At 41.2% G+C, this 23425-nt stretch overlaps 1 long non-coding RNA gene across 3 annotated transcripts; it reads left to right on the top strand.

The window, feature by feature from the left end:
- The first annotated feature begins 711 nt into the window (after positions 1-711).
- Positions 712-21455, top strand: LOC134646762 (uncharacterized). 3 transcript variants are annotated; one of them, XR_010096784.1, is made up of 8 exons: positions 712-812; positions 6888-6990; positions 7149-7241; positions 8349-8582; positions 15674-15859; positions 16206-16257; positions 16378-16513; positions 20713-21455. It is a non-coding gene; the product is annotated as an uncharacterized LOC134646762 (long non-coding RNA). The 3 variants fall into 3 exon arrangements; XR_010096786.1 differs by having other exon boundaries at positions 6888-7009; XR_010096785.1 differs by having other exon boundaries at positions 715-812; positions 6893-6990.
- The last annotated feature ends 1970 nt before the right edge of the window (positions 21456-23425 follow it).

The raw sequence follows: 23425 nt of genomic DNA, 5'->3' as shown, positions 1-23425 counted from the left end.
ACGTTTAAAAATATTCACTTTCTTTGGGTGCCAGCTCATGTAGGAATCAGTGGAAATGAAAAGGTGGATAGGTTGGCAAAAGGAGCGTTGACTAAAAATAGGACTGAGATGGAAATTAAAAGCAGCGGATCTGAAGCAAAAGGTATTGTTTGGAGGCAGGTTGTTCAGGAGTGGCAGGAGCGGTGGGATTCAGGGAGTAAGGGCAGGCACTTGTATCATTTTAAGAAGGAGGTGGCAGGGTGTAGGTTGTATAGGGGTAATAGGAGAGAAGAGGTGGTCATTACCAGGCTTAGACTGGGACATTGTGCATTAAATAAAACACTACAGATGATAGGAGAACATGAGACGGGGCTTTGTGGAGTGTGCCAGGAGGAGGAGGAGACGGTAGAGCATGTAATACTGCGGTGCAAGGGTTATGATGTGGAGAGGAAAGTTCTGCAGAATAGATTGAAGGTGCGGGGAATCGGGGAATTTAATCTGAAGAGTGTGTTGGAGGGTAGTAGGGCACAGGTGAGGGAACTGGTGGGGTTTTTGCAGGCTATAGGTGTTTATGAAAGAGTGTAAGGTGTTTTTTTTTTTTTTTTTTTGTTTGTTTGTTTGATTTGGATACAGATTGTAAGCTCACTGTCTGACCCATACTCCGGAACAGTAGGAGGCGGTAATGCTCCTTTACGTTGGTTGCCAACCGCCGTTAAACACAAAGAAGAAGAAGAAGAAGAAGGCTATGGCGGAACTCCCACAGAGGCCAGCAGGTGGATGAGGAGAGACCCGAGGCGGCCGCCGGTCTGAGTGTCAGGTGAACTGAACTTCAGGTAAGAAGTTATGACCTGCAGTCTATCTGGGTCAGATATAAACCAAGTTTAGGTGTAGTTTATTTTCGTTGTGCTGACTTTTTACAGTCGGTTACAATAACTCCTACTGTGTACTAGCTAGCATGACCGGTGTTTCAGATCAACTGCCGTTGGTCGAACAGATGTGTGGCAGTCTTGCGTTTCAGGAGCTGCTACTGACAAACCAGCAAAAAAAAACGCCAAATGTGTCATCTGTGACACTTGTTAGTTTATCTCAAACACACTCCGTCAGTCTTGATGCTGTTGAACAACAAAATGTTTAAAAATGTTGTGAGTTTACCTGGTGATATCCTCATGCGCGACGCGATCGCGAAAACAGCAAACAATTAACACCACGCCGATGTTGTTCACAGGACAGCGAGAGTAAACGATCGGGAGACTCTTGTTGTCGTTATCGTCCCCCTCACACGTTTTATTTCTCCGGTTTCAGTGTTTTTGCTTCACAACTAAAGCGTGCAGTTTACTTTGTGTGCAGTAACATGGACTCGAGTCAGCCAGCGCCACCTCTGGCCAAGTGCCACAGCCTACAGCCAGATCAACTTGTGACACACATCTGCACCACGTTTGAATTCGTTTCATGCACAATACATTTGTACCTTTCAATTGTGTCTGTTTGTTTTGTGCGTCATGCAAATAAACCTTTGAAATGAATGAAATGATATCATGTATTTATTATTGGCCTACATTTGTACAAAATTCCAAATTATATACACAAAGTCATAGAAATCACCACTCCAATTGGTCATCATGATTTTAATATTCTCTTTTTTCATAACAATGAAATACGCCTTGCACAAATATGACACATCAATGGTTCATTAGTGTTGTCACATCACATTCTGTAAGCATCTTCTGTCTGTGTCCTTTCTCTGGAAATGAATATTTCCAGCCAATATAGGCAATCCATCAACATGGCTGGAGAGTTGGTAGTTACTCTGTATAAGTGTGGTTAATCTAATGAACATTTGTAAGGAGATGGCAGTTACTGTGAATTTACAGCAGTTACACAGTGATTAGTAATAAACAGAGCCAGTGAGAGTGAGTGGATTTAAGAAAGTCAGTGACTCAGGTGTGTCATCTGTTTTTGGGACTGGAGGAGACGTAGAAATCTTTTGTTTTAAATCTTAGTTAGGAAGATTCCTGTTTTAAAACAAGCACTTTTTGTGAGAAATGCAAGAAGTACATCTGTAGAAAGCACACAATTACATTCTGTCCATCATGTGGACAAAATTGAAAATGTTGAACATTGAAAAACTGAGAACGTTGGGCAAGTTCAAAAGAAATGTGTTTGTAAGAACGAAAAACCTTTACCAAATTGTTCCTAAAATAGTTATGGAAAGTCTAACTGTTGTATGTCTGCGTTCCACATGTTGATCTAATGGAAAATAAAGTTGCTATTGTTTTATTGCAGTTTTTTGACAATTCTGAGTGGATTTACACAGTACGGGCCAAAATGACCCGCAACAAAATCAATATCATTTTTTTGTTTTTCAACATAATATAAGGCTTAAGTTCCAAAACTTGCATATGATCTTCAATTTTTAGCAGATCCAATATCACATAGCAGCTGGAGCAGTCTCAAATGGAGGTCAGTCCACTGCTGCCACCTGTGGCCAAGTACCATAACCTACTACTAGATTAACTTGTGACACATCTGCACCTGCTGCTATGATCACATTGAGTAGAGGCTGAGTGGCTGCACTTACACCTGGTACATCCAAATCTACCCACAAACATGTTGAAAGATGCAATCCCAGCAATGTGGATTGTCAACACTAAAAACAATCAGTAAGCAAAGACAACAGGGATCAATTTTTTCTGTTTATTTAGCACCCACAACATTTGTAGTCGCCTTCTGCACAGGGGAAGTCCACACACACTGTGTGGTACCACTTTCCGCAGAAGGTGCATTCAATCTGCAAGATTGAATGAGATTGTCAGGGTCATTGTCTGACTGTTTGTTACTAATCACCTGCTGTACATTCACAGTAACTGCCATCTCCTTACAAATGTTTATTAGATTGACCACACTTATACAGACTGTATATAACAACCAACTCTAAAATGTTTGTTCGCAGAGAAAAGACACAGGCAGACTACGCTAACGACATGTGATGTTACAACACTAGTGAAATATTAGTGTCATTTCATTCATTTCAAAGGTTTATTTGCATGACGCACAAAACAAACAGACACAATTGAAAGGTACAAATGTATTGTGCATGAAACGAATTCAAACGTGGTGCAGATGTGTGTCACAAGTTGATCTGGCTGTAGGCTGTGGCACTTGGCCAGAGGTGGCGCTGGTTGACTCGAGTCCATGTTAGTGCACACAAAGTAAACTGCACGCTTTGGTTGTGAAGCAAAAACACTGAAACCGGAGAAATAAAACGTGCGAGGGGGACGATAACGACAACAAGAGTCTCCCGATCGTTTACTCTCGCTGTCCTGTGAACAACATCGGCGTGGTGTTAATTGTTTGCTGTTTTCGCGATCGCGTCGCACATGAGGATATCACCAGGTAAACTCACAACATTTTTAAACATTTTGTTGTTCAACAGCATCAAGACTGACGGAGTGTGTTTGAGATGAACTAACAAGTGTCACAGATGACACATTTGGCGGTTTTTTTTGCTGGTTTGTCAGTAGCAGCTCCTGAAACGCAAGACTGCCACACATCTGTTCGACCAACGGCAGTTGATCTAAACGCCAGTTGATCTGGAACACCGGGTTTCTATATAGCTGGGTGGGTGCTTTGATGTTACTGATAGTGAACTTTATTTTATTCATAAGGTTAGTTAGAGTTGCCAACCCTCCCGTATTCACAGAAAATATTACGCATGTCGTATTGAGCTGAAAAGGAACAGTTTGTCCCGGACATGAGCTACAATGAAAAAGACAAAGCTGGAGTTATTCTGTGTCTTTGCTGCACAGCTGCTGCCTCTTCTCCTCTCATTCTCTCCCCTCCCTCTCCTGTTGCTACTTCAATCATGAAACTGATCAATGATCAGCTGATCGGCTTTTCTCTCTTGTTTATTTATCACTCACTTTGCGCCAGAAAGAGGAAACCGTCGGATGTCGCACTAAACAACAGCAGCACGTTTAAGCTTGATCAGCTGTTGTTAGAATTTATTTAATATTAATTTCTAGTATCAGCTGATGTTTGCTGGAGCCACAGCTGTAAAGCTGCTGGTCATGATATCGGTTTGGTTATCTGGTGAGAGGGAAACATGGTAGCAGGGGCGATTCTAGGGTCAGAGCTTTGGGGGTGCTGAGCACCCAGAGAGCTGTTCGGCCAGGCAAGATCAACTTTACTCATCACGATGAGACGTCTTCCCTGTCTCTGTCAGTCCCTGCATCCCTACATGTCTCCAGTTGTCCCGAGTTCTCTCTGTCTGTCTCCTCGGTGCATTTAAACCCCTGTACCTCCCTGTCCTCATCGTCTGTTGTCCTCGTCTCTGTTATCAGTCATCATAATTTTACCATCTCTGTGCAAGTCTGCAAATTTCTTTAGTAAATCATAAGATTCTTAAATTCATCAAGTCTCTCTGTGCCTGGGTCCTCGTCACGATACATGACATCACTGTTTTGCAACTTTGCCTATTGTACAATGTATGAAAAGATCTTTACTGCAGGTACTACTATGGAAACCACATGTTCATCTAATAAAAGATGTATATTTGTCCGCAGGCTACGGACAATTTTAAGTTTTACATTTTAAATATGCTATATAAAATTCAACGGGAGCAACAGGACGGTCAGATGTCGCTGATTTTACTACAGTGTAGGACGGGTTGTAGGCAGGGCCATTTACCATTTACCATAACTGTGCAGGGGCGGGTCTAGCAAAGTTTTGCCAGGGGGCCAGGTAGGGCATTAACATGGAAGGGGGGCACAAAGAAATACTTTTCTTTCTTATTCTCATTTAAAATGTTTAGCTTTTATTAAATTATTGTCTGAATTTTACAACCAAAGTTTTTATCTGATGTAAAATGTATAGAAATCATAAATTTACCAACAAGACAGTGTACATCACTGTCACAACAGCATCTGTTTTCATTCAAAGGCTTTATGGCTTTTCCTGTAATACCTGGTGGGCTGGTCTCTAGTCAAAATGCCTGGGTCGATTTTTTGTCCCAGTCCAGCCCTGCCTACAACCCGTCCTACTCTGTAGTAAAATCAGCGACATCTGACCGGCCTGTTGCTCCCGTTGAATTTTATATAACATATTTAAAATGTAAAACTTAAAATTGTCCACTGAGAGAGGACTTTTTATTAGTGATCTTAACAGTATTTTTTTTCATATTAATTTAATTTGTTCATCTAATTGAATATAATCTATTTGTATATGATTGTCAGTCCAAAGAGGAAGAGAGGAAAGAGGGGAACGTGAGGAGAAAGTACAAGGTCAGGAAGAGGCAGGTAAGAAAACAGACAAGGAAAAGTGACAGGCAAAACAGAAACCGTTCAACTGCTTGAGTGAGTTGACTACCAAAAAGTGATAGACAGATTTGCCAGTCAAGGTGAGGCGACATGGGTTAAAATAAAATTTTAAAAAAATCTACAGAGCCATAGTAGTATCTGCAGTAAAGATCTTTTCATACATTGTACCATAGGCAAAGTTGCAAAACAGTGATGTCATGTATCGTGACGAGGACCCAGGCACAGAGAGACTTGATGAATTTAAGAATCTTATGATTTACTAAAGAAATTTGCAGACTTGCACAGAGATGGTAAAATTATGATGACTGATAACAGAGACGAGGACAACAGACGATGAGGACAGGGAGGTACAGGGGTTTAAATGCACCGAGGAGACAGACAGAGAGAACTCGGGACAACTGGAGACATGTAGGGATGCAGGGACTGACAGAGACAGGGAAGACGTCTCATCGTGATGAGTAAAGTTGATCTTGCCTGGCTGAGCAGCTCTCTGGATGCTCAGCACCCCCAAAGCTCTGATCCTAGAATCGCCCCTGCTACCATCAACCCAACATACTACACAAATGCACGGCAACGCCTTGAAGTCATTCTGTTGTTGCCAAAGAACTGATGAGAAAGATGTTTGACGAGCTTAATCTATGTGTTAGCCAGTAGTTTGTGTAGGAGTCATATGAGCTGTTCCTTTTTTGATTAAGTGGGTTGGTTTAAATGCACTCACTGTATTGGTACACGGGTGTGGGGCGTGACTCATGGGTGTGTTAGGTGATAAATGTGGTTGCACTCACCTGTTCACGGCACCTGATGTTGATGAGCAGAAAGGTAGGGTGAGCATGAGGCGAAACCTTCTGTTGACTGCAGCTTGAGCGCAGTTATGCAATAGGCCAATGTTGTAATTTGGCATAGTAAATGGTGCAGTTATTTGTGCAGTCTGTGCATTTGTTTAAGGTTTGAGCCCGTGTGCCGATTTGTATAGTGGACAGTTGTGTGTGGAATAAAAGTAGCAAATAGTACAGAGGTGTATCTCATGTGTTTACTGTTGCGCGTCATCTGTGTCCTCATGTTTAGCCTGCCGCGGCCGTTGGTTGGAGGAGCCGCAATAGTTTGGATATAGAGAATGCTGGTGGCATGAATGAAAACTTTGAAGCTTCGTCCAGCGATGAAATTGAAATCATAATAAGGAGGGATTCTTCTATCAGGTGGAAAGATGAATTAACAACAGCAAAATTACAATATGTAATATGTATTTGTAAAGAAATATTATAGACAGTTTTGAAAGATATAGATAGATCTGTAAAGATGTCAAGCAGCTTCTAGATGCTTAAAGGAAGCAGTAAGGTCAGTTTCCATTCTGGGTTTTCAGCATTAATAAAGAAACCTGCAACAAGGTGAGTAATGTTTGAGGTCCAAAAGAAATCAACACAGACATTTTTGACAGTGCTTTTCTACCTGAACATTCAAAGCGCTCTGTACAGGTTCCCTCATTCACACCTGTTCATAGAAGCCCTTTTTCTGTGCTTTCTATCTAACATTCACACACATTCATACTCTGATGAATGCATCAGAGAGTGACTTGGGGTTAATGTCTTGCCCAAGGACAGTTAGCATGCAGTCTGGAGCAGCCAGGGATCGACCCAAAAACCATCTGATTAGTAGATGACCTGCTCCACCTCCTGAGCCACAGCCGCCCCTTTTAGAGGTAAAGAATCAATTAGAAAGTAAGTACAGTAATTTTTTGAGGTGATTTGATTAAAAAAATCATTTTTTGCTTCTAATTACATAATTAAGGTGTAATTACATCTTCCAACAATTGATACATTGTCATAAACGTATCATTTATCTACTAAAAATACATAGGAGCTGGCGTCATGTTGTGGAAGCTGCCATCTTGCCCCCACCATCATACGCTGGCTGAGATGGGCATCGCTGCTCCGCCTTTTCATGTTTTATGTAAGTGGCTTTATACATACATGTATATTTTGGTGATCTCTTTCTCAGTATGTTTTTCTTCTTATGGAAATAAGCAAAGATGAAACCAGTTAATGTTAGGCTCCAGTGTCCTAAAAAATCCCACCTTTCCCCTGATAAACAAATTGATTGCATTCTCACATTGTGTGGGAATTGATGATTAATTACAACTTCGATGAGCCACTTCAAAGAAAGTTTCACCTGCGTGGGCAGCAACGGAAAGTCCAGATGTGCAAACAGAAGGTTTCCACATTAAAATCTCGATATTTTAATCATCTAGGGTAAAATTGTAGTTTTTCATTAACAGGAACACAGTGGAAAGAAACTATATCATTCGGATTGTCTACATTGGAAGGAACTACTTCTTCTTCCGCCTTTCATAGTCATGTGTGAAATACGGCTGTATAAATGTGTGGCAACCTCTGGTGTGCGCACTCACAACAATGGCTGAGCGTAATTAGAGTCATGTGCAGACGTATTTTACATCCACAAACAGCCGAGACGTGGTTTGCGATACATGTGGCAAGAAAGTGAGGTGTTGTGGCAACACCACTAACCTTGTCAAACACCTCAGAGTAAATCATATCACAGAATATGAGGAGCTTATGTTGAGGCGAACTGAAGAGGAGGAGAAGGACAGGTGCTGCTAGGGTGAGACAGACGTCTCTCAGGGAGTCCTTTAATGCTGCAGGCAGGCAAGGTGTTCAAATAGCGCACAACTTCAGTTTTTTTATTTCTATATGATGAACTCTGCATTATTAAGTGATAAGAACAAGTAATCTGATGTCCTGTAATCATTATGACGCTATAATTTGAGATAAAATAAAAGAGTAAAGTTTTTGTACAAAGTATCCGATCAGTATCGTCGATACCTCCCTGAATTTTACTTGGTATCGGACCGGAAAGGAAATCAGTGGTATTGAACATCACTAGTGATCAAACGTCAGGCCAAGCTGGAAGTGATTCCTGTCTTCTCTAACTTCTACAACACTGTCCAATAGAGACACGTGAATGAAATGCAGCGTCATTAAAAACACTGATGATCTTTATTTAAAAATGTAATATATTTACATCTGAATAAACTTTTAGGCATTACGCTGACGGACGGATGGATGGACAATGAATGCTTTCTCGTCCTTCTTGTCATGCACCATGGAAGTGTCTGAGGGGCTTTTCCACTTGGAATCGGGATACTGTGTCCACACTTCAGAGGTGGAGTTTCCAGCATCTCACCTGGGCCTCATCTGCAAACAATCAGCAGGAGGGCTTCTTAAACCAGCGCTGCCTGCTACTCCTCGCCAGTTTGTTCTGCCATCTCCAGTGGTAACTAGGCTTCACCTCTGCTCCAGTTCTGGCTTGCTCCTTCCCTGTGTTTAACCTTGTTTTCCCTGTGTTTAGGTCTCCTCTGCCAACATACTAATCCTACCCTCAAACTCCCTTACCCGTCCTGCAACTTCTTCTCCCTCTGTTGCAGAATTCCCGTTGGATTGTTCCCATCAGGAGCCAGGTGTTCAGTCTCTCGATAGCTTTTCCTCTGGTTCCTGCTCTCTGCTGACACTCCTAGCTCGAGCCACGTTCTCCATTCCCTCTCTTTAAGCAAAGTCTCATAAATAGTTTAACCATGTGCATTGAATCTGCATTTGGGTCTAAGCTTTCTATGGAGGGAAGAAATCATCACAGTGACATCTATTCAATTTTCAATTCAATTTTATTTATAGAGCGCCAAATGACAGCAACAGTCACCTCAAGGCGCTTTATATTGTAAGGTATACTTACAAAAAAAAGCCCAACAATCATATGACCCCCTATGAGCAAGCACTTTGGCGACAGTGGGAAGGAAAAACTCCCTGCTAAAGCTATCCACTAAAGAAAGAGAAATATATTTTTGTTTCATTTTTTATTTGTCTTCTTCTTCCTTCTGGGATTTGGAAGCAACAAGTAAAGTATGCATATTATACACAAAAGCAGACTTAAATGATCTGACACATGCAAAATGTAGCCAATTGTTATCATTTTATTATCATTTATTATCATCTATCCTGTGTTCTCAAAACGAACACAGGGTAGAGAGATGATGGAGGAAATGAAAAAGAAGAGATTAAAGGACAGGTAGAGGGGGGGGGTGGAGGGAAAAAGGAGGGATAGATAAAAAGAAGGAAAGAGACAGGGCAGAGAAAACCCCAACAATCACATGACCCCCTTTGAGCAAGCACTTTGGCGACAGTGGGAAGGAAAAACTCCCTTTTAACAGGAAGAAACCTCCAGCAGAACCAGGCTCAGGGAGGGGCGGCCATCTGCTGCGACCGGTTGGGGAGGGGCAAGGAAAACAGGATAAAGACAGACAGAGGTTAACGAGTACAATTCAGTGCAGAGAGGTCTATTAAACATAGTGGGTGAAGAAGAAACACCCAGTGCATCATGGGAATCCCCCGGCAGCCTAATGCTGGGCATACACTGTGCGATTTTTGGCCCATTTTGAGCCAATTTTTCAGTCGTGCGACCGTTTGGAGGATCGTGTGTCGTGCATCGTCTATATGGGGTAACGAGAAGCGATTAACACTTCTCGACCAGCTCCCGATCATCAATCGTTTGCTGGTAAGAAAATCAAACCTGTTTGAAGTCCTGTCGGTTGTCCTGAGGGCGTCACCGCAGCGTCTTACACTGCGCACGCGCAAACGCAGAAATGAGAGTGAAAAGACTCACCCCTGCGAGTCAATCGTACAGTTTGAGCAGGAGCTGAATAACGCGACTGAAAAAATCGCAGCACAGTGTATGCCCAGCTTATTGCAGCATGGAGGATTCAGGGTCACCTGAGTAGGCCATCAGCCTTCTAAAAGGATACTGAAGAAACCCGTCGAAAGAGTGTTAGTCTTCATCACTGCTGCTGCTGGACTCAATTGAACACCTCCGAAATTTGCACACAGGCAAGTATTCCTCTTCTTCCTCAAAATCCTCTCGGGAACACTTCCTCGAGCCTCCAGCTTCATGGTTGCCAAGCTCTTCGTGTGCATCTTCAAAAAGTTCATCACTGCTGCTCTCAGAGTGGTCGTACACAGCTGAGCTGGTCCCCGAATCAGAGTGTGCAAGCCTGGATTTTTTGCTATCACGCTCTTCTTCGTCAACATCTTCCTCTCTGGACCTTTTCGTGGATCCACCGGGCTGCGGTTCTTCTTCTGTTGACTGCTCATTGATGTCCTCATCAGCAATATTACCAACACGAGGACAGCCCTCGCCATCAGAAGCAGAGAAGAAGTCAGAGTCATCATCAGAAAACTCCTCGCTCCGTCTGATTCTTTTGTATGGTTCCACATCTTCTTCATCCATCTCTCTAGACCTCCTCCTGGATACACCTGGCTGAGGGTCCTCTTCTGGGATGTGCTGGTCAACATCCACACAGTCTTCAAATGCCTCATCCGAATCCTCATTTTCAATGCCAACAACAACCACAGCATTATGATCCTCATGCTGTTCATTGTTGACAGCATTGGCATTAAATTCCCTTACATTAATATTTTGAACGATGACATTGTTGTCATCGTCATCATCATCGTCATCGTCAGTGTCAGTGTCACCGTAAAGGTAATTGTCATATTGTTCCAGTACTGAAGTTACTAGCCTATCCACAAACAAACAAATATCACAAAGAGCAAGATAAAGATCGTTCGCGAAGCCCCGGAGTCCACCAATATCTTCGTTAGCTCGTCGGTTAGCTCGTCGGTTAGCTGGTCGGTTAGCTCGCCGGTTAGCCCGCCGGTTAGCTCGTGGGTTAACTGGTTGATTAGCAGGTTCCTGATCTCCACTTGCAGTTGATCGTGGGTTAACCTGTTGGCCTGCAAGATCATTTAATCTTTTAATTAGCATCCATAACTATCTGCTGAAAATCTGTTTTTCATCAATTTCAAGACTGAGCACATGTGCTTACCGTTACGGTTGTTTTGTGATCCATCACCACTTTCACTCATTTTGACTACAAGGAACACAAAACAGCAATGATCACTAAACCTCAACTCAGAATGTTCAGAGAATTTGCTTTTTTGGTGATGACTTTAGGCTGCGTCCGAACGTACACGGCTATGTTTGAAAACGGACGTTTTCCTTTTTCGTTTAAAAAAAAAAAAATCCAGTCCACATGTGCAGCTTTGAAAAAATATCTCCTTCCACATATAAACGCTAAAAACAAAAAGACAAAGCTGCGCTTTCAAAAATAGCCGTGTACAAGTGGACGCAGCCTCAGTTTCTCAGAAATTCCAATAGTTTGTTTGAGAACAAAACTTAAGTCTTCTCTATTTTCCTAAATGAACAAAATAATCTCAGAAATAATCGTGTTAAAAGGAGCTTCTGTCACTCCAAGATATGATTAAGAACATTTTCTAATTCATGTATAGTTTGTCAAATATGACATCAGCTGACAAATAGTTAAGTCTTCATTTGTTTTCCTGGAAAATATAGTCTAGTCTTGCACAATGTAAAGTACATAAATACTGTCCTGGCAGGCAGGAAAATCAGGCTTCATATATTTAAGTAAATGATCTTAAGTTTACAAACTGAAATGTGAGCTTACTTTAGTTCTTGGTAAATTACAGAGCAGTTAATCCTCGGGGAAACGTCGAAATGTCACTAAATAGTGGTCTGCGTTCATACGGTTGCAGTGTCTTCAGTTTTGTGTTCATATGCTGATGTTTTCATTCAAAACATGCTTAAATGCTGTGATGTCATTTTAGCATCAAAGACTGTAGAATGTGCAGAGATTCTTTTTACATCAAGTTGTTTGCTCAGAGTTTGATATCTTTTAAATGGAGACAAAAAAACAGACAGAAGTGAATGTAAAAGACTAAAGCAGTCAATGTGTTATTATTTTCATTTATTCTAATAGTTCCTGTAAAGTTCTACTCTAAGAGATTCATCTTGGCCTTCATGCAGGATTAAAGCTCAATAATGAGGACACACACAAAATATAAAACATTTATGATTGTTAGGCAAAGTTATCAAAGCATATATCCACTAATATGGTCTCATTCTTGCTCTGCGCCCTCATTTTTCCCTGGAGGCATCGCTATGGCAACAAAACATATAAATATAAACTTTATTTGTACAAATCTGTGATGTTGATGTGCACAACGTGGGATTCAGACCTCGGAGGGTTAATCAACAAATCACGAAAAATTAGGTTTAAATTTCTGTTCATGACGGTGCAGATTTCTGACATTTTGTGTACTTTAAGCATTTAACAATTTGATTGTTTCTAATAAAAACTGTGTGAAACTCAAGTTAGACCTGTGTTTGTAAATGAACCGCCCCATGTTGTGTAGCTTTCTGGATTTTATACTTATTGGGCTACATATTAATTTATTATACAGGCTATACAGTAGATCAAATCTAAACTCACATGTTTAAAGTGTTTAATCATGTGGGCTACAGACAACAATCAAGTTATGGCCTATATTGATATGAAAAACGTGCATACTTAGTGCATTTGAATCATTTTAACCATATGTAACCACCTGCATGTCATGGTCCCGGGACTTCTACCTGGTTTTTTGTGTGTCTTGTGTTGTTGTTGTTTGTTTTCCATTTAATACTTGTACAGCTGCTGTTATCACTCTATATTTCTTCATACATTCTTATATATTTCTATATTGTGTATTTGTGTATTTTGTTGTACAGTTATTTTATTTTCAACTTTAATTTATATTTTGATCTTATTCTTTCCCAGTTAAATTTACCCTTCATTCTAATTTGTTGTTGTACAGTTATTTTATTTTGAACTTAATTTTTATATTTTATCTTATTCTTTCCTAGTCAAATGTACCATTTTAATTTTAATTTTCATATTTATTTCTTATCCTATTCATAGTCTTTCTTTTTTCTTCTTTAGGTCACAAGCAGTTGTGTAAGCATTTCACTGCATATCATACTGTGTATGACTGTGTATGTGACAAATAAATAATTGAATTTGAATTTGATTTGCTGTCAGTTTTAGGGTCCCTAGGTTGTTCTGTTAAGATGTTGCTTATTTGATTTCCCCTCGTGACCTTACCCCCTGTGTGCCCCCTCTGTGTATCTGCCAGTCCCCATGCCTCATTTCTCCTCCTTGTGTTTTATTCCATGTTTTCCCCAGCCCGCTACGTCTGTGTTCTCTTCCAATCTGGTCTGCATCTCTGTGTGCTTCCTGTTTTACTTTGATAGTCTCCCGTCAGTGTTGTGTTACTCCTGCCGTGTCTCGTTATGATTATCAGTGTCACCTGTGTTCCCCGTGTGCTCCCACTTCCCTCGTTAATCCTCTGTGTATTTATGTCTGCGTCTCCTACATTTCCTACATAATAGAGCTATAATAAATGTTTGTTTGGAGTCAGAAGCCAGTTAAAAGCTGTACGTGGTACCTGAGGCGGTGCTGCACTGACCAGATGTTTCTGGCTATTTGCTGGTTCAGCCTGCCTATCACTGCAGCTCTTGGCTCTTATTGGTCAGGCTGACGGCATGCTCACTCAGCACAATATAAAACAGAAGAGGGTAACAATAGAAACATTAGTCCTGTGTGTGTGTGTGTGTGTGTGTGTGTGTGTGTGTGTGTGTGTGTGTTGTAAAGACAGTCCAAATCAGGGTTTTAAAATGTGTTGCTGTCTCCATCCAGCATCAAAGCTGCAGTGAAATTTCCTTCAATGAAATTTTGGCTCAAAGGAAAACAGTGTTGTTATTGTCAATCTCCAATTAATATAAAAGTGTAATTAAACCAAGGCAGACTTGTATTGACTGGACATGGTAGAATTCTGCTGAATTACCCCCTTTATTGCTGAGTCATGCAAATGGTCTACAGATGGTCGCAGGAAGTGCTCCACCGCAGTTTTCCTGGGACGCCACGACTTTCGACTCTCATCTGATCAAGCACGAGAAAGCATGAGTCTGCACCACAGCTGCCTGAATGCAAAGCAGGGAGGATCGTGTAAGGATCGCCAGAGTCGGCGTCTTTCACCGAGCCACAACTCAGTCGACATTTAAATACACAGATGTGGTTTTTATTCGTTTGAATACGACTTATGCTCAAGAAGATGATCTTTAACACTTCCCCATTCCTGGTTACTCTACAAGTGAGAATCATCAACCATGAGAGCATTGCAAATATGAACTTCTAATGCATATTCAGCTCCATTTGTCATGGTTCAGAAAGCAAAAACAGGCTGAAGGCCCCAAGATGATGACATCTGTAGTTCAAACAACTTTAGCGTTAAATATGCTCCAGTTAGCAGCAACGTTCCCTCTAATTTTTCATGTGTCCGAGCGAACACACAAACTCCCTGAGCGTCCCTTGGACCACTGTGAGCAACAGCAGACGTGTGCAATGTGGTCACGCTAGCATCCAAGTTACATGGTTTATTAAAATAATCAAATTACAGCATTTGTGTTAGACTACTTTTAATTAACTGCTTCAGCCCACTTACAATGAAAATTTAAAACTTGTTCATGATCTGTGCAGCATGTTAACACTATTGGAAGTAAAAATAACTTGAACTCCAGTTTTGAAAACACAACCTCCTTTTTTTATATATTTATAAAGCTCTGACTTGTATTATGAGTCTGTGGTCTGGGAGAGAGTCCTGTAACTCTGTCTGCAAAATACAGGATATAATGACCAATGTTGGGCAATTAATGATATAGTTACTACTTTAAAAAAGTAACTGAGTTATGCAAACAAAGTTTTTTGCAGCTGTTTTTACCTAAAAATGCAGCCAAGGCGTTTTTTTAAACAAACATTTCAAACTATTTACAGAACAATCAGCTGTTCTGCATCAAATCTGATGCCACACAAATTATTTGTGCCACTCCAAAAAAAAAATAATTTCTGTCCACTATGAGATGAAGGAGAACAACAGCCTGATACCTGCAGGCCTGACAACAGGAGATGTATCACTGCTGTAACACCTGTAACATTCAGCAGTCGCCTCATTGTTCTGACACACACAATGGTTGTACACGTTGTCATTAACGTGGCTTCACTCGTCATCAGCCACGCCGCTTTGCTAGCTAGAACGCCGGTGTGGGCGCATAAGGGCGCTGTCAGAGCCTGTCAACCACGTTGATTAGCTGCGTATATACGAATGTGAATCGCATCAATGGCTGGACTATGAGATAAGGTGGCATCGTTCTAATCCCATAGCTCACTGACTCACACTGCAAAACAGAATTGTTAAAGTATTTATTTTAATTTCAATTCAGGTTAGATTTTTTTTGTGTGCAACACAGATTTTCTGTGCGCAGAGACCGTGCCAGCAGTGCGCAGCTTAGAGGGAACATTGGTTAGCAGTGACGCTGATAAGAATGTGTGCAGGCTGGGAGCACAGAAGTATTTACTGTAACTTAGGGGGGACCCACAGAGTCAGAGCACTTCAGACTAACGGGCCTGTCTTATATGTCATCAGCTTCTCCAGTGGGACTGAAGCCATCCATCCCACCAGCCAGCGGCCCTTCGGGTGAGAGGAAGGGCCCCGTCGTCATGGCGCCTGTCAACGTGGAGCCAGCCGGGCGAGTTTGTCCTAGAAAGCTTATTTGCCATCTTCACCTTGCTCTCTGAACGCAAGAGCTGTATCATCATGGCTGAACCACTGGTGAGCGGCCGAGCTGCGATTCTTTCTTTTCTCTCCATGACGCTTAGTCCACTTCTGTCTGTGTTACAGCATCATAAACACGCATTTTGCCCATCTTACTTCATTTTATTAGTCATAGTACCTTTTGATGGCGGTGTATATTGGCTCAACATTTTATGCAAATCTCAGTTTCGACCTTTTTTACTCTCCAGCCGAGCATTAAATGGACAAAGCAGTAAATCAGGGAAGGCCTTCTCTTTATCGCTGTGTTTACTGGATTGTATTTTACCTGAGAAACCCACGCACACTCCACAGTCAGCGATCAAATAGAAGCTGTTCTCCACCTCTGTCTGTTCTTATCTGGCAGGAGAAGCCGCTAAACAAATCTCTGCAGAGGAGAAGAGCCACAGTTTGACCAGGTGTGTGCGCCTCATGTGGACACATACTTACTATACACTGTCACATATTCTGAACAGGACTAACCTTTTTTGCCATCCTTTGTCTCTTGGCTCCCTCTCTTCTTCCTGTCATCTGTCCAGCTGATCAGCTCTATGAGTTCTCTTGCTGGGTACTGCCTGCCATCCATCCTGAAGACTCTGTTCGACTGGTACAAGAGGCAAAATGGCCTGGAGGACGAGTCCCATGAACATCGACCCGGGGCCAAGTCAAAAAAGAGTGAGAAGATTAAAATATTGGAGCTGTTTGTGCACATCAACACATGAACTGGATCATGAAATACTTTCCTTTGAAAGGATTTATTCCAAGCAATGTAGGCGCAAATATTCCCAAACCAGCCTGAAATCAGATGAGGATGATTATGGTGATGGTCGGTCATTGCAGAAGGTGAACCGCGTTAAAACCACAGTATTCAGATATACATATACAGTAAGTACAGTGGGATGCAAAAGTTTGGGCAACCTTGCTAATAGTCATTATTTTCCTGTATAAATGGTTGGTTGGTACAATAAAAAATGTCAGTTAAATATATCATACAGGAGACACACACAGTGATATTTGAGGAGTGAAATGAAGTTTATTGGATTTACAGAAAGTTTGCAATAATTGTTTAAACAAAATCAGGCAGGTGCATAAATTTGGACACTTTTGTTATTTTAATGATTTCAAAACTTTTAGAACTAATTATTGGAACTCAAATTGGCTGTAAGCTCAGTGAGCTCCGACCTACATACACAGGTGAATCCAATAATGAGAAAGAGTATTTAAAACCACTTAAGCCCCACGCCCCCGGTATCGGGGGCAAAAAGGAGGAGATCACGTTTAATCGGTTATAACACGGGGTGAGAAATATAAGTCCAGACATGTGTGGTATCCACAGAAACCTCTGAATCTCAGCTAAAATGTCATATAAACCATTTCTACAACCACCAAACACACCGAAAACAAGCCGCGATTAAACGAGCAGTTACGTAAATGCGCAAAGGTCCGCTAAACAAACAAAACCGAACCAGAAATTCTTTAGACTTCATGTAACCGGCTAAAGATAGGCTGGTTAGCTTCCAGGGCTATCACTGACTGCACACACCAAGTTTCACCACACTCTGACCAAAATTCACTGAATGAGCCGCAAAAGAAGACCACAAAAACACACAGCGGCGCAAATGCGCTAAGACAGAAATTGGCTTACCGTCCCGATTTCCTCCGTTATTTTCGCCGGTAGCCGGTAACCACGTGATTGCCGGTAGTTACCACGCCTACCTAGCCGCATCAGAGCCGTTTTCTGTCAACAACCTCCATTTTAGACCCACCTACAGACACGTGACTGGACAGACGCCACATGCAATAAATTTGGACCCACGTGGGTTTTGGCATCACAACGTCTGATTGGTTGAAGTGACGTGAACGTGGCATCGTTATTTTGAATCTATTGGCTAAAACGATTAAAAAGAGGTGTCAATCATGCAAATTGACCAAAAGAAATCAAAGTTACAGCCCCTCGGAGTTTAAAGGGCCAGAGGCCAATGAAGCGCTCTATGCCCACTGCAGTAAAGGGCCATTACCATGTAAATGTGTGGTTAATTCTTCCAAAATATATTTTTAAAATAAGCATTTTTAGGCCTGTTAATAAAATTTATTACTTTCTGCTCTTTAATACCTAAAAAAAATCAACTGGCATGGTGTCCAATTGTGTGCCAAAATTGGACATTTTTGTACAACGTCTGGATATTCATGTATTGACAGGGCTGTAGTTTTTCACTGTTTTACTTTAGAAACATAAATCTTTGCACAGATGATGCTTATATGTTGATTACTGGATTTCTGGAACCAAATGTGAGCTGAGGCATATTTTTAAAAGGGTTATATGCTAAAAATTACAAAAGAAAATTAGGCGAGAATAAAATCTACTTACTTTTTCTGTGTTCCAGTCTCAGTAACTTTGACACAGTAATATCTGCTTTAATATTTACACCTCTGATTAAATTTCCCAAGTGTTAGCTTTATTTTGATACCAAGATTGTAAGGACAGAGTTTGTAATTGCAGAGAAATAATCAATTTAATTTGGGCATTACATTTTCGAGCAGGAAGCTCAGAAACCCCCTTGGGGCTTAAGAGGTTAAGGGGGTCAATTCTAAGTTTCCCTCCTCTTTTAATTTCCTCTGAAGAGTAGCAACACGGGGGTCTCAAAACCTAATTACATTGTCTTCAACGTTCCAGCGAATAGGTTTAAGCTACAAACCTATCAAGGGGAAGGACACAGAAAGATGTCTCAGAGATTTAAGCCGTCTGTTTCCACAGTTAGGAACATATTGAGAAAATGGAAAACCACAGGCTCAGCTCAAGTTAAGGCTCGAAGTGGCAGACCAAGAAAAGTCTTGGACAGACAGAAGCGACGAACGGTGAGAACAGTCAGAGTCGACCCACAGACCAGCACCAAAGACCTACAACATCATGTTGCAGCAGATGGAGTCGCTGTGCATCGTTCAACCATTCGGCGCACTTTACACAAGGAGATGCTGTATGCGACAGTGATGCAGAGGAAGCCTTTTCTCCGCCCACAGCACAACAGAGCCGCTTTTTGTGGTGCCAAAATTTATGAGCCTGCCTGATTTTGTTTAAACAATTATTGCACTGTGGTGGCAGATTTCTTTTTCTCGTGTGTTAATCACATATTTAATCACATCATATTAGTTATAGTAATATCACTTTCTCACTTTACTATAGTAAGAGCACTCCTGTCACTAGTTGCATGTGTTCACCTGCGACATCATTGTGTGTGAATGGACTTGAGAAGACTGAGCTTCACATTTGCCATACTAGGAGTTTAAATGGCAAAGGAAGAGACTGAAAAGCGTGAATGTTAATGTGAGAACACATGAAAATTGGGTTGGAAAACTGTGGCCGGCTGTCTTGTGGAGGTTCAGAAAAGTCCGTAGGATCACCAAAAAGGTCAAAATAAAACGCACACAAACACACATAAACAGAGAAATGTGAAGGAAAGGCAGTGCCTCAATCCCTAATAACACGGGGGAAGAGGGTCTTTTACAGAAACAGTTAATAAATTGGGAAACATGGGTCGATGGATTTAATGATAAACTGCGAAAAATGTATCACACACTGAAAAACTTCCTTATCTTAACAACGGGTTCTTATGAAAGAGCAGCTTGAAGTTTTCTTTGCAGATGAACAACGAATGCTGTTTGACTTTTGTATATGATCTCCTTCGAACAAAGGGTGGAGACCCAGATGGAGAGAAGATGACCATAAAATGTGAATTTGTTTTTTCCGCCTGACTTTAGGGAGGATGCACATTGTGAATTCTTTGAGTGCACAATGGTGCTGATGTTCAGTAGTTAGAAAGGTGATGGCCAAGCAGAAAACGAGGTCATAATTGTCTCTGTGAGGGAGGAGGTATAGCCCCCCCGTGAGAAGGGCCCACATGTGAGTTTGTGGATGTTCTTTGTCTGTGTGTCTGTATATAAGATGTGAGGGCGGTGGCCACAATTCACAGATGGTCCTGGTGTTTCACTGGGATGCTCTCTCCACATTGCAATGTGTTTATTAAACCCACTTCAAATCAAGCTCACTGGGTGTGTTGCAGGTTATTGTTAAATTTTCCACAACATGCACACTTTCTGTAAATCCAATAAACTTGATTTCACTTCTCAAATATCACTGTGTGTGTCTCCTGTATGATATATTTAACTGACATGTTTTATTGTACCAACCAACCATTTATACAGGAAAATAATGACCATTAACAAGGTTGCCCAAACTTTTGCATCCCACTGTAGATTAGACTTGTAGTCACGACCACCTAAACCGAGACCAGAGGGTATCGAGACCAAGACGAGACAAAGATGCTGCTTCGTTTACGGGTGTCAGGCATATTTATGTGGTTTTGCTTTCGCACAGCCCTCCTCACCGCTCTCTGTTTTTCACTTAATGATATTATCCTATATCCTCGCATGTGATTGGCCACAATATGGAGCTGAGCCACTGTGTGAGAGCTGAGCAGCCAAAGGAAATTAAGTGCTTCAAGATTTAAATAATCCTTTGTTCCACTCACTGACCGTATCAGCTTGTTTCGGCTCTGCATTATACATGTGTCATGTTTTCAGAGTAAAGTACTCAAATCAAGCCCTCTTTTACTTTAAAATCGTGTTTATAATTCACTCTCACTCATTGCATTTAGTTGTTGTTGTTGTTCAGAACTTGCACTTTCCAGGATAAATCATCATTAGACTGCATTAGCACAAAATTGACTTTATAACTGATCTGAGCCCAATTTCCATCCTCTGCATGTTGATTCCTCTGTTAGAGGTTCTACTTATAACAGTGCATTCAGTATTCAAAGCAGTGTTACAGTTTTTAAGTTAAAAACATGTTTTTATTTGCGGTGCATGTTTCTCCTCAGGTCTCTGTTCTCCTCCTGACCTACCTGACTCTGGAGTAGTTCCTCGTCATCGTTTTCCCTTTTAGCAATTTGCGCCCAGGCAAACTTCAGACAGGGGTAAGTTGCACTAGTCATAATAATGTGCCTGATGAAGGTCATCCAACTGTTGTCTTTGTCCACAAACTAATTATCGCTCTTATTTTGAAGAAAGACTGGGTTTGTGCTGCTGGAATATCATCTTTAGGTTGGTGTTTAAGTGGATCAGAAAGTGTGGAACAACCTTTAAGACTTCAGTGAGAGAATTTGTTTTTAAAGCACAAATAAAAACAACACATGTTCAAGTTACATCAACCCAACAAAACCCTCCTCTGGCATTAACATCAGCACACAAACTGTTAGCTGCGAGCTTCATGCCTCCAGTAGGTGTAAAGTGCGGGTGGCTCATTTTAGTCCACTAGTAATCTTAGCTGTAAGGGAAAACAGTTTGTGTGGAGAACAAAAGAGTGATATCCTTTGTTCTATTGGTATGATATGAGGTATAAAGTAACCCCTGAATATCACCAGAAGTCCCCAAAATACTGACCATTTCCAGATTTGCAAATTGCAAATCCAAACAATGCAAAATTGTTCATTATCACAAAATATACAAAGTGTAAAGTACAAAAACTACGCAGTACAAATCTGTGAAGCAGAACTGTCGGCTTGCACACTTTTCCTCAGTTCAAAACTGCTTAAATACTGTTTAATACTGTATGAACTGCATAACGCTGTTTGATAGTCCCAGCCAGCATGAAAAGCATCTCTTTAGGTCTGAACCTGGTGGCTTTCCTGGTGATTGTATTCTCCTACTGCAGTATGTTCTGCTCCATCTTTAAAACCGGCATCACTGCCACCGACCTGAGGAGCAGACTGCACAGAGATGTAGCTATGGCCAGCAGGTTTTTCTTCATAGTGTTCTCTGATGCCCTCTGCTGGATTCCTATATTTTTGGTGAAAGTCCTCCCGCTGCTGGAGGTGCAGATACCTGGTAAGAAGTGAAACAGCTGCCTTATAGTATCTTAGAGGTTTTACATGGATTTTTAATATAGGTCACTGTGTTACTTTATAGAATAGTTTGCTGAAAAGCATCAACACAGTTCAATTTCTCTAAATGTCAGTCGCTTGTGAAATGTTTCCTTCCTCGGGATACTATCTCCAGCTGGGTTGTCATCTTCATCCTCCCCATCAACAGTGCCTTCAACCCCATCCTGCTCACCTTGACCACCAGAGAGCAGGTGGAAGTTTTACTCTGTCACTGGCAGAGGAAACACACATTAAAGAAAGACGGCAAAAGCCTTACCTCGTCCAGATCTTTATGGAGACGTCACAGGGTCTGTGCTACAGCCACCCGTTTACCTCCAGCAGGTGTCACTTATAAGCACAGAACCTCGCTATGCCTGATGATGTATTTGTAGAGAAACAGCATTTTGTAAGCTACTTTTTATGGTTTTACTCCATCTTTAAGAACAAAGTGTGCTTCAACAAGACTTCAACAGACTTTTGCTTGTAAATAATTAGCAGTCACTGTGCCGTCTCATCGCCCTCTGACATTTATAAAATGTGATGACAACCCCAGAAACAAACACCAACCACCCTCAGCAGATGACTGTCTCAACATGCCGTTCAAGCTACGCGTTGACTTTATATTTGCAATGAAATTTGAAATGAAACCATTTCCATTTATTCACTTACCTTCTTCATAAGGTGATACAGGTACATCCTGGAGAGTCATGTAGAGGCAGACATCCACCAATGTTCACATTCACACTCACATCCAGGGTAGAATCACCAAATATCCTAAAATGAATATATTTGGACACAAATAGTGGTTTTACAGCTTTTTTTCATCCCTGGCTTAAAATTCTTTAAGTCTATCAAGAAAAGTGTTTAGATGACTCTTGTAAAATGCACACATAGATCCTAACCCGTCACTGTGGTGAACTTTGTATGAAGTTTAGAAGCTGTGGGACAAACATAGAGGGACTGGCAAATACCAGTGACACAATATTAATGAATCACATCTTTTTATATACAGATAAGCTTTCCAATTCATCTCTCCCCACCTACTGGTTTCTTTGTCTTCTTGCCCTGCAATTCCTCCATCCTCATCACTTTTTGGGTGTCTGTTTAACTTTCCCCATTATTCTTGCTTTCATGTCATATTCTTCCATTTACATGTATCTGCTTTGACTGGACTAATGTTGAAACTGAACCAACATGCTGCAGAGTCTTTGTGCTATAGTCATGCTGTTTAAGAGAACTGCTCTGAACTCCTCATTTGACTGACTGCAACTGGATGAAAGCATTTTGTACACGCATGTCATGTTACATGTAATTAACTAACTGACCAATGAGGAGACTGAATTGTGACACTCTGAACATCTGCGCACGAGACGTTGCAGCTGGACTTTTGCAGCTTTCTTTCATGTTTTGATGACTCTGATTTTTTCTATACCAGTGCACCAATGTACCTTTAAACAGCTGCTTTAACTTAGTGACAATCATTAAAGGTGGAGGAGTTTACACACTGAGGACATGAAAAAGGAAAGCTGCACAGATAAATAAAAATGGAAGCAATGGAATCCCAACAAGGCCCTTTTTTCCTGTTATGCTGTTTTGATGTGCATATGTTTACGTTTAGTGTATAAAATTCGGCACGGATCCTCTCGGTGTGAGTTGTGTGCTTTTGATTGTG

This window comes from Pelmatolapia mariae, linkage group LG17 (genome assembly GCF_036321145.2).
Source record: "Pelmatolapia mariae isolate MD_Pm_ZW linkage group LG17, Pm_UMD_F_2, whole genome shotgun sequence".
In the NCBI taxonomy this organism is placed as follows: Eukaryota; Metazoa; Chordata; class Actinopteri; order Cichliformes; family Cichlidae; genus Pelmatolapia; species Pelmatolapia mariae.
The sequence above is the reverse complement of the archived record's forward strand: the minus strand, read 5'-3'. Positions and strand labels throughout refer to the sequence as shown.